Source organism: Sus scrofa, chromosome 1, assembly GCF_054392235.1.
Source record: "Sus scrofa isolate SSC_HxYL_T2T_F1_AM1 chromosome 1, Sscrofa_HxYL_maternal_Yorkshire_Landrace_v2.0, whole genome shotgun sequence".
Classification (NCBI taxonomy): domain Eukaryota; kingdom Metazoa; phylum Chordata; class Mammalia; order Artiodactyla; family Suidae; genus Sus; species Sus scrofa.
In genome coordinates, this window is record NC_139383.1 from 237,390,581 (window position 1) to 237,404,742 (window position 14,162).

The 14,162-nt window shown below is 33.5% G+C and overlaps 1 long non-coding RNA gene across 1 annotated transcript in view; it reads left to right on the forward strand.

Moving 5' to 3' along the window:
- The first annotated feature begins 6,457 nt into the window (after window positions 1–6,457).
- Window positions 6,458–14,162, forward strand: part of LOC110257039 (uncharacterized) — a 38,538-nt gene continuing 30,833 nt past the window's right edge. Inside the window, exon 1 of the long non-coding RNA XR_002339201.2 lies at window positions 6,458–6,581. This is a non-coding gene — a long non-coding RNA (uncharacterized LOC110257039). The remainder of the gene's footprint in view (window positions 6,582–14,162) is intronic.

Sequence of the window (14,162 nt, forward strand, 5' to 3'; positions counted from 1 at the left end):
TTCTCTCCAAGGAACACATTCATATGAATTCAGAATACAAATGAAAATTCTAGAATTAAAAATCTTTCATAAGAAGATACTTTGTTTTGCTCAAATGCTGTTTCACTTCAATGAAAATGAAGTTACTTTTCTCACAGTTAGTAAGCAACAACATAAAGATATATAAGTGATCTTATTTCCATACCAGTCTCTCTATTGTCTTAATTTTCCTTCATGATCATCCATGGATAATTATTAATGCCAGATCACTGTTCATTTCTATATGTGAAAATCATAACACCAAGCTTCGAATGTTTATTCTCCAAAATATCTACATTATTATTATTATATATCTACGTTATTATTATTATATCTACTTTAAAATTATTACTGCTGTAGGACATCATTTTTTAATCAAATGCCATTTATATCAATTCCACTTATTTAATAATCCCTTCCCTACTGATTTCCAGTGTTTTCTCCATTGTACTTAAACTTGTTATTAAACTTAGGTTTAGAATTGAGTATTTTTTTTTTTTAAGGCTGCATATAGAAGTTCCCAGGCTAGGGGTTGAATCAGAGCTACAGCTGCTGGCTTACACCACAGCCACACAATGTGGGATCCCAGCTGCATCTGTGACCTGCACCACAGCTCATGGCAATGCTGGATCGCTGACCACTGAGCCAGGCCAGGGAATGAATCTGCATCCTCATGGATACTAGTTGGATTTGTTTCTGCTGAACAACAATGGGAACTCCTAGAGTTGAGTTAAAAAAAAAAAAAAAGTCACCCTCCAACATTATTAGTACATTAATAAAGGAATTGATAGAAATGGTGGAATACTTTTTCCAAGTTTGTATGGTTGATAAGTAGACCAAGAATTGTTAAAAAACAAGAGTTGTGGAGTTCCTGTCTTGGCTCAGTGGTTAATAACTCCGATTAGGAACCATGAGGTTGTGGGTTCGATCCCTGGCCTTGCTCAGTGGGTTAAGGATCCAGCATTGCCGTGAGCTGTGGTGTAGGTTGCAGACATGCCTCGGATCCTGAATTGTTGTGGCTCTGGCATAGACTGGAGGCTACAGCTCCGATTGGACCCCTAGCCTGGGAACCTCCATGTGCCACAGGTGTGGCCCCAAAAAGACAAAAGGCAAAAGACCAAAAAAACCCCCCAAAAACCCCAGAGTTGTAGCTGAAATTATCCTTAAGTATCTTCATTCACACATGAAGGCAAAAAAAGAGATACGGTCAGAGTTGCTACTGTCTTGTTAGAAAAAAGTGAGGGGGTCAGTGTGCAATGAAAGTGCCAAATTGTTGGGGAGAAAATTGCTGAAGAGAAAATACCTTAATTCCTTAAGTTGGAGAATGTCCTTAGAGCTCTTCCACCAAAATGGACTGGAAGGGACATGGACTTAGTACAGATTAATTCTATTTTGTTCATTATAGTGAAGAGAGTAAAAAGATGTTGATAGTTAGCTTTGGCCTTGGTCAAGAATACAGACATAGAATTTCTTGTGAAAAAATTAAATATTTAATGAAAAAGGGATAGAAGATAGGGTATAGGTTAAAGGTCAACAGGGTCCTAAAATCAGTTGTATTTTCTAGGCATGTTTCACAGACTCCCTTGTGCTCAGAAAGCTGACTGTCAACATAAAAATGTGTGCAGCAGATCACACGCTGAGCTAATGATACTGACAGGATTAGAAGTAATTGTCCTGTTATAAATTACTGGACAAAGTTATGATTTGTCATTCCGGAAGGCGAGGCCTGTGAGAATCATGCCAGGTGCACATCATAGATCAGTGTCAATATTCATGATTGCACCTGTGAGTAAAACATATTTCATTTTTCTGTACCTCCGATAAATTGCATATCAAGACAGAAGATTTATCCACCATTAGGCAAGGATGGTTGGTAGAGAAATAATTTTTCTCCATATTTTTTTTAGTGAAGCTTGCTCCCTTACCAGTAACAAAGATCAAGAAAAAAACGTTGGAAGCATACAATTAACATGCTGGGTGTTGTTTTATTAAATGTCATCACTCTTTAGATTAGTAGAAAAAAATTAATAGAATGATAATATGAAATGAAAAAAGCAAATGAGACTCATTCCTTTCTTTTCCTTTGTCACCTTTGAGGGATTTATGCCCTGTAGTTAGAGATATTTTTCTTTCTATATTTGGAACCATCTGCTGCCACATTCTCGTTTCAGGTTGCTACTTCATTTTATATTTTGAGAGGTAATAAACTCATTTATCTACTTCTTTCAGCCTTACTTCATAATCCATACTTTAGAAAAACTATCTTCAATCTTGGTTCAAAGAATTTGGAGACCTAAGATAGATTTTCTATCTTGCCATGTTTTCATTTTTAATCTATATTTATTGTCCATTGAACCTTGCTTCCTTCAACCAGTTATTGTACCTTGAAACAAGGCATTATTTTGTATAGCTCAGTGGTACTCAAATAAAATAATCAGGTGGATGACTCTGTTGTCATTGTTCACTAGTTGTTCAAATGAAAGCCCCCAAAATAATTTGAGAGAAGGCATGGATTTTGTAAATGCTGCTCAAGGGTGACTCATTATTTGATGTACACCACCATATGTAGGAACATTTATAATATGGCTATGTATTGTAAAGTTTAATCATGTTTTTGCTTAATTGTTTGTCTGATAATTTTTAAATAAATCAAGTGACTTTTTAAAAAAATGTGAATGCTATCTCAGGAGTTTACCCCACAAAAAATTTCCTATGGCAATTCATTCAAGAGTAAAAGAAAAGTAAATGATTAAATTCCTAAAGTGTGTATCAAAATTTTTCTTAGGTAAAAGACATGGACTTGCATAGATAGAAATAGTTATTGTTGGTGATGTTATTGTGATTTTTAAGAGTTTGTCCTGCCCAGCTCCTATAGACTGAATATTTTTGTTCCCCCAGAATGTGTATGTTGAAACCTAATCCCCAGTGTGATGGTCTTTGGAGGGGGGATTTGGGAGGTGAGTAGATCATGAGGATGGAGCCCTCATGAATGCAATTAATACCCACATAAAGGAGTCTCCAGTAAGTTTCCTTGCCCCTTTTCCTGTGTATGAACATAATGAATAGATGGGCATCCATATAGCAGGAAACAGGGCCACATTGGTTGCAGAATCTGTCAGTGCCTACATCTTGGACTTTTTAGTCTCCAAAAATGTGAGAAATTTTTTTTTTTTTTTGCTGTTTGTAAGCCTCCTAATCAATAGTATTTTATTATAGTAGTAGCTGGAACAGATTAAAACACTGATTTAGCAACCTCCCCCCCTTTTTTTTCATTTTGGGAATGAAGCTGGTTATTGGGTTCTTAGGGATAGAGCAAGAATAAAGAGTCATAAAAGTGATGCTACCAGTATCTTAGTCATTCAGAATTGAAACATTAAAGCTCATTGATTTCTATCTTTCATTCTTCTCCCCCTTACCTCTATATCTAATGGACCATTAAGTTCTACTGAGCCTTCAACACTTCCATTACTATCATATTTGAGCAGAAAATTTATTTTACTCCTAGATGCCCTTGTAGAAGTATCCTCTTATTGGTCTTCTAGGCTCTGCCTCATTCTCTTCCAGTTCCTTCTGGTGATAGCTGTTATTTTTATCAAGTCACTCCCCTCCTTAAAATTCTGCACTGATTTCCCATTCTCTATTTTATAAAATCCCAGCTCTTCAGTTTGACACCTTTCTATATAATCTCCAGTCATCTTTTACTGCCACATTTTGTCCTGCTCTTTCTTACTCTTCGGCCATTGCTCAAGCTGCTTCCTCTGTCTGAAGTGGTCTAGCTTCCTATCTGATCACTTAGTATACTTTTTTTCCCCCCAAAGACCAGCTGACAAATCACCTCCTCTGAAAACTTTCTGATCACCCCAGCAAGAAAATACCTTCCTTCTCTGAATTCCTGAACCTTTTTTGTATTACTTGATTTTTAAAAAAATTTCATGATGAATTCTTAATGCCTTAAATTCATAGACTATGCTACATATTTTTTATTCCTTACAATGTCTAATAGATTGTTTAACACATAGTGTAGATGTATTGTTAAACATGAATTAACATTCCTCTGATTTAGGATCAACTCTTACTTCACTGTTTCACTGAAGGTGATATATAATAGATCTAGCCCTGGTGCTTTTCAAACTTTTTTTTTTCGTTGTCATCTTACCTAAGGAATCTTTTTAGACATATTTTTTCTAAATACCCTTCCATGGAATAATAATACCACATATAAACTGTGCATCTTGTTATGCATTATATATATAGGTGTATATATATGTGTGTGTGAATAGATATGTATGTGTGTGTGAGATACATAAGATACATGTATATATGTAGATGAGATATATGAGAGTCACGTTTTTACCAATCAAGAACCAAATTTTGCCCTTTGTGGGAACAATACTGCTTATATAATTTACTCTTTTCATTGAAACTGTTATCATTTACAAGTAGAAAATCTTGCCATAAATTATGATATTGCAGAGAGATGACAGGATTGAAATGTGTTTAGAAAAAGGGAGAGAAGAATTACTGCGCATCTGCCAATTTGTCAAATACCATGCTAGGTATTTTTTGCCTGTATTATTAAAAAGTCTGCACAGTAAGCTGTGCTATTCTCAAATAGTACATTCCATTTTCTCCTACAATTTCTGGCTCTGTTAATATTGGCTTCATATAATTTTCCTTTTAAAATCTCTCTTTTTTTTTTCTTTGCTTTTTAGGGCCACGCCCATGGCATATGGAGATTCCCAGGCTAGGCGTCTAATCATGGCTACAGCTGCTGGCCTACACCCCAGCCACAGCAACGCCAGATCAGGCCGCATCTGCAACCTACACCACAGCTCAGGGCAACACTGGATCCTTAACCCATTCAGCGAGACTAGGGATTGAACCCATAACCTCGCGGTTCCTAGTCAGATTCTTTTCCGCTACACCACAATGGGAACTCCTCCTCTTAAAGTCTCTTAATACCATTTTGAGTAGTGATTTTCAATATGCTAATGTAACTTAGGGCCAATGCAAGACCTGGAACATACCTTCCTTTATCTAAACTACTGACAGTTCATGTTTTTCTGAAGTTTATCTGTGGGATTCAAGTTTTATTTTCTGTGAAAGAAATGACTTCTTTAGCAAAATTTAAAAATTGCCATTATGGTATAATTCTTCTTTATTTGATTTTGCAGATGAACATCTGAATCTCCAAAAGGTTAGATCTCTTGCCTTTGATTACATATTAATTCAGTTGCACAATGGAAATAGATTCCTACTTCTTATCCAGGAGACTAATTACCAAAAGAAAGAGAGCTTACATTTGCTTTAAGGTATTTGGTGAACTCTAGATGTTATGCTAATTGTTCATTAAATAGATAAATGATTTTCTGTAATCAAAATGCAAAGACATTATCTAATTTTCTACAGTCTTTTGAAGACTAATATTTAGTTCTTACTCCAAACTAAAATATATTACTTGATTCACTCTGGTGAGGAAAGTCACCCAGCTATTGACAGTGTTGTGAGTGGCACATAATATAAATAAAACATTATTTTGATAACTTTATAAAAAAGTAGTATTTTTAAAAATATTGTTGCCAAAATTAAGTGATGTTGAGTGAAATTATTTTTTTTTACATTTCATATATGTTCATTTTGTTGTGTTTTAGATATAGGGTCTTAAGATTATCATTTTATATTTCCTAGAATCTGGCTTCTATGTGAATTGGTTTCTTTTTGGAAGATGATGTAAAATGAAATTGTGAATCAGTAAGATTTACATTTTTATTTTAAAAGCCCATAATTAATAATGTGGGCTTTGAAAATAGCAGTCAAATGCAACAATAGACTGTTTTTTGATAACTTGAGTGTAATAGCACCGAGTAACAATTCATGATTTAAATGGATTGTTGGTTTATGAGAAGGGCGAATGAAAATGGGTTTCTTGATTCATTTTTGTGTTTTCCTTTACTTCTCCATCTGGCTAAATCCCCCACCTCACAACTCACAGACATAAGTTATCACTCCCTCCTCTTAATGCTGGGAAGAGCGTTTTACTTATTCTCTTTTATGGCACATATATCTTTCTCCCTTGTTCTATAGTTGTCTCTGTGCTTGTTTTATCTCCCCTGCTAGATTATCAGCTCTCAAAAAATAAAGCCTGCAACTGCTTCATTTTTCTGTTTCCTTTTTCTCTCATGACTATGGCATGGGGCCCAAGATTTGATGAATTAATGGATGGATGCAAGCTCAGAGTGGTGGTTTCCTTTTTTTTTTTTTTTTTTTTTTTTTGCCTTCTGTTTTTCTGAGTAGAAAATGGCACTTTGCACTTTCCTCATTTTTTTCTCTAGATGATTAGGTTGAGAGAATGAAAGGATACCATTTTAACCCAATATCCTGCCAGCGGCTGCTAAGAAGGATACCAATTAATTCTAATTGTAGTGGCAGCTTTTAGGATGTTGACTCTTCTTTATTAAGATTATAACCAGGAACTCAGTGCACATAGGTCACAATGTAGCTGTCAAATGGCAGCAACTTCAATCAATACCCACCTGGATTGGATGCAACCTGATGACCTAGAGGTGAGTATTAATCCCTTGAGTTATCACTTCCTCAAGTAAAGAACGTTTATTGTCTTTCTAACTCGGGCATTTATGATTGCTTTTAAAACTCCCTTCATGTCAACATGTTTGAGAAGTGAAATTTCATATACAAATGTACACTTTGGTTTTATAAAGGTTTATTGATGTGTTTAGAGACCTACAATGTATATTTTCTTTAACAGAACACATTTTGGTATGAAGAAAAATCCTTCATGGTATTATGTGATCTAAAGGCATAAAGGCAAATATTTAAGGGTGGAATTGAAAGATGTGTCCATGTTGGATAGAGTATTTTAAAGTGCTAAAGAAATAAGAATAAATTTTTTTTTCACAAAGAAATAGAATTTCTTTTGGGGGTTCTCTTTCCAGTAGTTGTTTAAATCAGGAAAATGTGGCCAAAATACCTGACACTGAGAAAAAAAATGGATAACCTTGGTAGCTATACTGTTAATGAGCTTATATTTTATTATAAAAATGCAACCATTTTCTGACTTTGCACAGTGCATATAAAAAAAAGCATTCCTAATATTTGTTGCATATACTCATAATGTCTTTAAGGGGTTTTCCTAAAGCATTTTTTTTTTTAAGTGTAGCTATACATATACCTACCTGGCTACAGGAAATTCATTCATATTATTAATGTCTCAGACCTCTCCATTGGAATAACATACATAATGCTAGCATCCGCTTGACTCTACTAGGTTTCATAACTATCGTTGCTCTAACCAGAGCCTAAATTCCAGCCACAAAAGACATTAGCAGGATTAGGGGTCAGGTAAACCTGATGATGATAAGTCTGAAGCAGCCCTCAGTGAGTTCTGAGACAGATGTACTCCCTCAGGAGACCCAAAATCCCTAGGGTGAATTCATTTGATTCACAAATAGAAACTCAGTAGATCTAGGAAACAATGATAATATTTTTATTCAAAAAAAGAATTAAAAAAACCCCAAACATACTGTTAGGTTAGTATTACATTTGCAATAAATGTTAACTATCTTTAAATAATAAGACCTGATTTCTTTCACACTCTTTTTAAATCACTGGTTTCCCTTGGAGTTATGGTCTTTTTGAGTAAATAAATCAGGTAACTTAGGAAACATTAAGTATCAAGAGTTTAAAGACATTGCTGTGTCTTAGGTTGATAGATTTACTGTAATCACAATCAGGGTACCAATTGTTGTTCTGTTGTTGTTTGCTTATATTTTTAATAGGAAACTTAATAAAATGATATAACATTTCATGGAGAAGAATACACAAAAAATCTTGAGAAAGAACCATATAAATATTTGTCCTTAGTAGATATTTAACACAATTTAAAGATTTAAGAGTTAAAAGAATATGATACTGGTATAGAAATGAGAGGAATAGAGATAGTTAAGATCTGGAAAACCGGAAAAGATATTCACAAAATAAAAGTCTAGAAAGCAAATATTTTCTATATCAAGAGTTCTTAGTCATCAATAAGAAAAGATCCCATCATTGGATAAATCTGAAAAGAAAAACACAAATAACCATACAATAGTATGTATAGACCCATATAACATTAGTTAAATCAAATGTTTCCCCACCAATTATTTCCAGGGAAACAAAATTATATGTGAAAGTTTCATAAGTTTAAAATACTGAGTTTTTAAAAATTAGGTTGGTCAAACAAAACAGATTGGGCCTCTGGGCCACAAGTTTTTTCATGCTGTTGGGCATGATCTGAGAACAGCTACCTCCTTTTTCAGACATCTAAGAATGTCTGCTACAGAGCACTGAACAATTGCTGCAGAATTGGGAAAGAAAAAATCCATGACAATGACAATTACCTCCTACTATTTACTTTCTTAAGGTTGAGCACTGTATATGTGTGGAATTTTTCCATAATTAATAGCAAATTTTCTCGGAGGCTTGAGATTAGAATATTTAACATATTGATCAGAGAGGAATATTGGGTAAATACTAAAGGTAACCAATAAATAATCTAAAAGTAATAAATATAAGACCATTAAATAAATCTTAATATATTCATATAGTAGAGACATTCATTAACTTATATTTTAACATGTACATTTAAAACCACTAAAAATAGGCAAATAAATATTTAACTTGAAAACCAATAGAAGACAAAGAGAATAAAAAAAAAATTCCAGAAAAAGCAGAAATCAAAAATTTCAGTTGAAAACAGAAAATGTTTTAAAACTATATCAAAATGTATCACTTATTTTGATAATATTAACAATTAAACTAAATATGAACAATGTACCAATATTTTTGCATTTTAAGCCTATTTTATTTTGGGACTAGATACAATTATTAGGAATAATTGTGTTGGAATAGAAAGAACTGGAATTACTTCAATTAAAGACCATTTTTACCATTATCCACCAAACTATGTGTCCCTCAGGTATGTAGACCTTTCAGAGTCTGCTCTTCCTACCTGTATATACCAGATAGCATATATTTCAGAGGTGTTTTGTAATGATTATTTACCATGAATGCAATGTAGCTAGCACAGTGCTCATCTATGTAGAATAAGAATACATTTTAAAAATTATTACTGAAACTTTTGTGTGAATACAACACAAATTAATAGGTTGTCCAATTTTTAGATAATGTCTTTAGTTCTTTTTTTTGGCATATCATATATTTTCAAGTATTGACTTTATTTTTATAATAGAATGTTAATACTACTTGAGTGAAAATGAGTTGTATTATCTGTAGCAATTAAACTCAGAAGATTATTTGCTGTCGGTGTCATTTCTTAAAAATAATTAAGATGATAAAACACCCATTTGGATGTACTAGTAATAAGCTAGGAGAATTAGATATATAGTTGGGCTGGGGTTAGGGGGTTTGATCTCATTTCATGTATATTATAGTACCTAGCATATTTTGATACCAAGTGAATATTAAAAATGAAAGCAGTGGTAATTTCAATTTAGTTTTCTATGTAGAATACAGATGTAGCAGAAATTTCTGCTGAACTTTTTCTCCTAATGCAAATTCTGAGTATTACTTATAATTTAGTTTAGCTAATGACTAAATCTATGCTCTCCAGCAAATTATTTAATATCTTTGTACCTATGATTCCATCTATAAAATGGGGATAATAATGCAGACTTTTAATTATTTAGTTCTTCAGAATGCTGAGATGCTTTATTCAAGTTAATTATTTGAAAGGAAATTCAGGTTTAGTCTTTTATTAAACATACTTATATGATTTTGTACAGTCTGACCTACCAATTATACATGGCACTACACTAGACATGGAGGATTAAAAAAATGAATTCAACATATCTGAATAGGCTAGCATCAGAGGTGGAAGTTATTTAATAAAATAGAATACTCAAAGCTGCTAGATGTTATTTAAATGTGAAAAAATTATCTCAAGACTATTAATCTATCCATGTTACAGTTTAAGAATAGCTAAAATAAAAATGAATGGTTTGTTTTAAAATTTGTGTGCTCTGGAGTTCCCATTGTGGTGCAGCAGAAACGAATCTGACTATGAACCATGAGGTTGCAGGTTTGATCCCTGGTCTTGCTCAGTGGGTTAAGGATCCACCATTGCAGTAAGCTGTGGTGTAGGCCGGCAGCCGCAGCTCTGATTCAACCCCTAGCCTTGGAACCTCCAAATGCTGCAGGTGTAGCCCTAAAAAGACAAAAAAAAATTGTGTGCTTTACATTTATAGATATTTATAATTTTAAATTATCAGGTTATTTATTAGAATTAATTTATGATGCATTGTTGTGCATATTTGTTTCATATAAAAATAGTATATTGCAAAATAAAGTGTCTTCCATAAATAAAAACACAGTGTAATTAATAATAGGGACTTTGTCTTTAAAATTAAAATTAAGTAAAATAAAATTTGAATTAGTATATAATATATATCAGACTCAGTTTAGATATATTATTGATAATCTCTAGAAGAAATGCTCTGAAGTAGAAATTAATTCAGTTTTCATAACATACTTAGTTTAAACAATTATTTTATAGAGGATTATAGTTGATTTACAATGTTGTGTTAGTTTCAGGTGTACAGCAAAATGATTCAGTTGAATATATAAATATATTCATTCTTTTTCAGATTCTTTTCCCATTTAGGTTATTACAGAATATTGAGTAGAATTCCTTATGCTATGCTGTGGGTCCTTTTTGATTATCTATCTATATATATCTATGTATAATATATATATTTATATATAGTAGTGTGTAAATGTTAACCCCTAACTTCTAATTTACCCCCCCCACCACCATGTTTCCCATGTTTCAAACTATTAAGTTTGAGGAGTTCCCGTTGTGGCGCAGCAGAAACGAATCTGACTAGGAACCCTGAGGTCACGTTTCTATCCCTGGCCTTGCTCAGTGGATTAAGGATCCAGCATTGCCATGAGCTGTGGTGTAGGTTGCAGATGTGGCTCAGATACCAAGTTGCTGTGGCTGTGGTGTAGGCCAGCAGCTGTAGCTCCAATTCAACCCCTAAGCTGGGAACTTCCATATACTGCAGGTGCAGCCCTAAAAACACAAAAAAAAGCAAAACCAAAGAAAAAAACCAAAAAAAAAAAAAACTGTAAGTTTGATATTCTGGTCTGTGAGTCTGTTTCTATTTTGTAAATAAGTTCATTTGCATCATTTGAAACATTAAATTCCACATATAAGTGATATATGATATTAGACTTTCTCTGACTTTATAATCTCTAAATCCATCTACGTTGCTGCAATTGGCATTATTTTGTTATTTTTTATGGGTGAATAATATTCCATTACACACTCACACACACACACACACACATGTATGTATGTATCACTTTGTCTTTATCCATTCTGAATGGACATTTATGTTGCTTCCATCTCTTGGCTCTTGTAAATAACTGATGCAATGAACATGGGGTTGCACGTATGTTTTCAAATTATGGTTTTCTCCAGATCAGTGCTCAGGAGTGGGACTGCTGGATCATATGGTAGTTCTATTTTTAGTTTTTTAAGGAACTTACATACTATTCTCCATAGTGCTTGTAGCAATTTACATTCCCACCAACAGTGTAGAAGGGGTTCTCTTTTCCCCACACCCTCTCCAGCAATTGTGCCATGTAGACTTGGTAATAGACATTCTGACTGCTGTGGGGATTACCTCATTGCACTTTTGATTTGCATTTCTCTAATAATTAGTGATATTAAACATTTTTTCATGTGCCTATAGGCCATATGTATGTTTCTTTTGAGAAATGTATATTTAGGTCTTTGGTCATTTTTTTTCATTGAGTGGGTTGTTTGTTTGCCATTGAAGTGCATGAGTTGTTTGTATAGTTTGAAGATTAAGCTGTTGTCAGTTGCATTCTTGGCAACTCTTTTCTCCCATTCCATAGGTTGTCTACTCATTTTTTTTTAAATGGTTTCCTTTGCTGTAGAAAACTTGTAAGTTTGTCTAGGTCCCATTTGTTGATTTTTGTTTTTATTTCTATTTCCTTGGGAGACTGAACAAAGAAAACATCTGTGTGGTTGATGTCAGAGAATGTTTTGCCTATGTTCTCTTTTAGGTATTTTATGGTGTCATGTCTTAAGTTTAAGTCCTTAAGCCATTTTGAGTTTATCCGTGTGCATGGTCTAAGGGTATGTTGTAGTTTCAGTGATTTACTGTCCAATTTTCCCAGCACTACTTACTGAAGAGACTGTCTTTTTCCCATTTTATATTCTTGCCTCATTTGTAGAAGATTCATTGATTGTAGTTGTCTGGGTTTATTTCTGGGCCCTCTATTCTGTTCTATTGTTCCATATATATATATATTTTTTTTGTACCAGTACCACACTGTCTTGAATACTATAGATTTGTAATATTGTCTGAAATTAGGGAGATTTCTGCCTCATGCGTCCCCCCTGCCTCAGGATTGCTTTGTGAATTCTGGGTCTTTTATGGTTTCATATAAATTTTTGGATTATTTGATTTAGTTCTGTAGAAATTGTCATGGGTATTTTGATAGGTAACATATTAAATCTGTAGATTGCTTTGTGTAGTATGGCCATTTTAACAATGTTAACTCTTCCAATACAGGAGCATGGGATATTTTTCCACGTCTTTAAATCTTTAATTTCCTTGATTAATGTTTTATAGTTTTCAGCATATAAGTCTTTCACCTTCTTGTTCAGGTTTATTCTTAGGTATTGAAATTTTTTGGTGTGATTTTTAAAAGGAATTTTTTTATATTACTTTTGTAATATTTCATTGTTAGCATACATAAATACAACTGATTTCCTTTTCATGTTGTTGGGTTTTTTTGGTTTCTTTTTTAGGGCTGTATGTTGGCATATGGAAGTATTAAGGCTAGGGATTGAATTGGAGCTGCAGCTGCCTGTCTATACAACAGCCAAAACAATACCAGACCCAGGCTGCTGTTGCAACCTACACCACAGCTCAAAGCAATGCTGGATCCTTAACCCACTGAGCAAGGCCAGGGATTGAACCCACGTCCTCTTGGATTCTAGTTGGGTTCATAACCTGCCAAATCTCAATAGGAACTCCCTGATTTCTGAATGTTAATCTTGTATCCTGCTAATTTGCTGAATTCATTTATCAGATTAAGCAGTTTTTGTGTGGAGTCCTTAGGGTTTTGTGTAGTGTCATGTCATCTGCATATATTGACAGTTTTACCTCTTGTCTTCCAATTTGGATACTTTTTATTTCTCTTGTTGGTCTGATTGCTATGGCTAGGACTTCCAATACTATGCTGAATAAAAGTTGTGAGAATGGGGCATCCTTGTTTTATTCCTAATTTTAGCAGGAAGGCTTTCAGCTTTTCTCCATTGAATATTAGCAATGGGCTTGTCATAAATGGCTTTTGTTATGTTAAGATGTGTTCTCTCTCTACCCACTTTGGTAAGAGTTTTTATTATGGATGTTAAATTTTGTCAAATGATTTTTCTGCATCTATTGGGATCATCATGTGGTTTTTGACTTTTGTTAATGTGGTGTATTACATTGATTTGCAAATGTCAGATCATCTTTTGGAAGTGTTTAAAAAGGATCCATATAAGTTCTTTTTATGTGTTTAGTAGAATTCTCCTGTGAAGCCATCTGGTCCTGGACTTTAGTTTGTAGGGAGTTTTAAAATTACATATTCAATTTCATTTCTCTTCATCAGTGTTCAAATTATCTTTTTTTTTTTTCTGGATTCAGTTTTGGTGGGATGTATGTTTCTAGAATGTTGTTTATCTCTTCTAGGCTGTCGAATTTATTGGCATATAATTGTCCATAGAATTATCTTAGGTTTTTTTTTATTATTATTATTCCTGTATTATCAGTAGAGACTCCACCTTTTTCATTACTTTTTTTGGATTCTTTCTCTCATTTTGTTGAGTCTGGCCAGACAATTTTGGTTTTGTTTACTCTTTGAAAGAACCAATTCTTGGTTTTATTGATTTTTTTTTTCCTACTGTTTTTCAATCTCTATTTTATTGATTTCCTCTCTGATCTTTATTATTTCCTTCCTTCTGGTGACTTTAGGTTTTGTATATTCTTCTTTTCTAATTCTTCTAGGTGGTAAGCTAGGTTATTGATTTGAGATTTTCCTTGTTT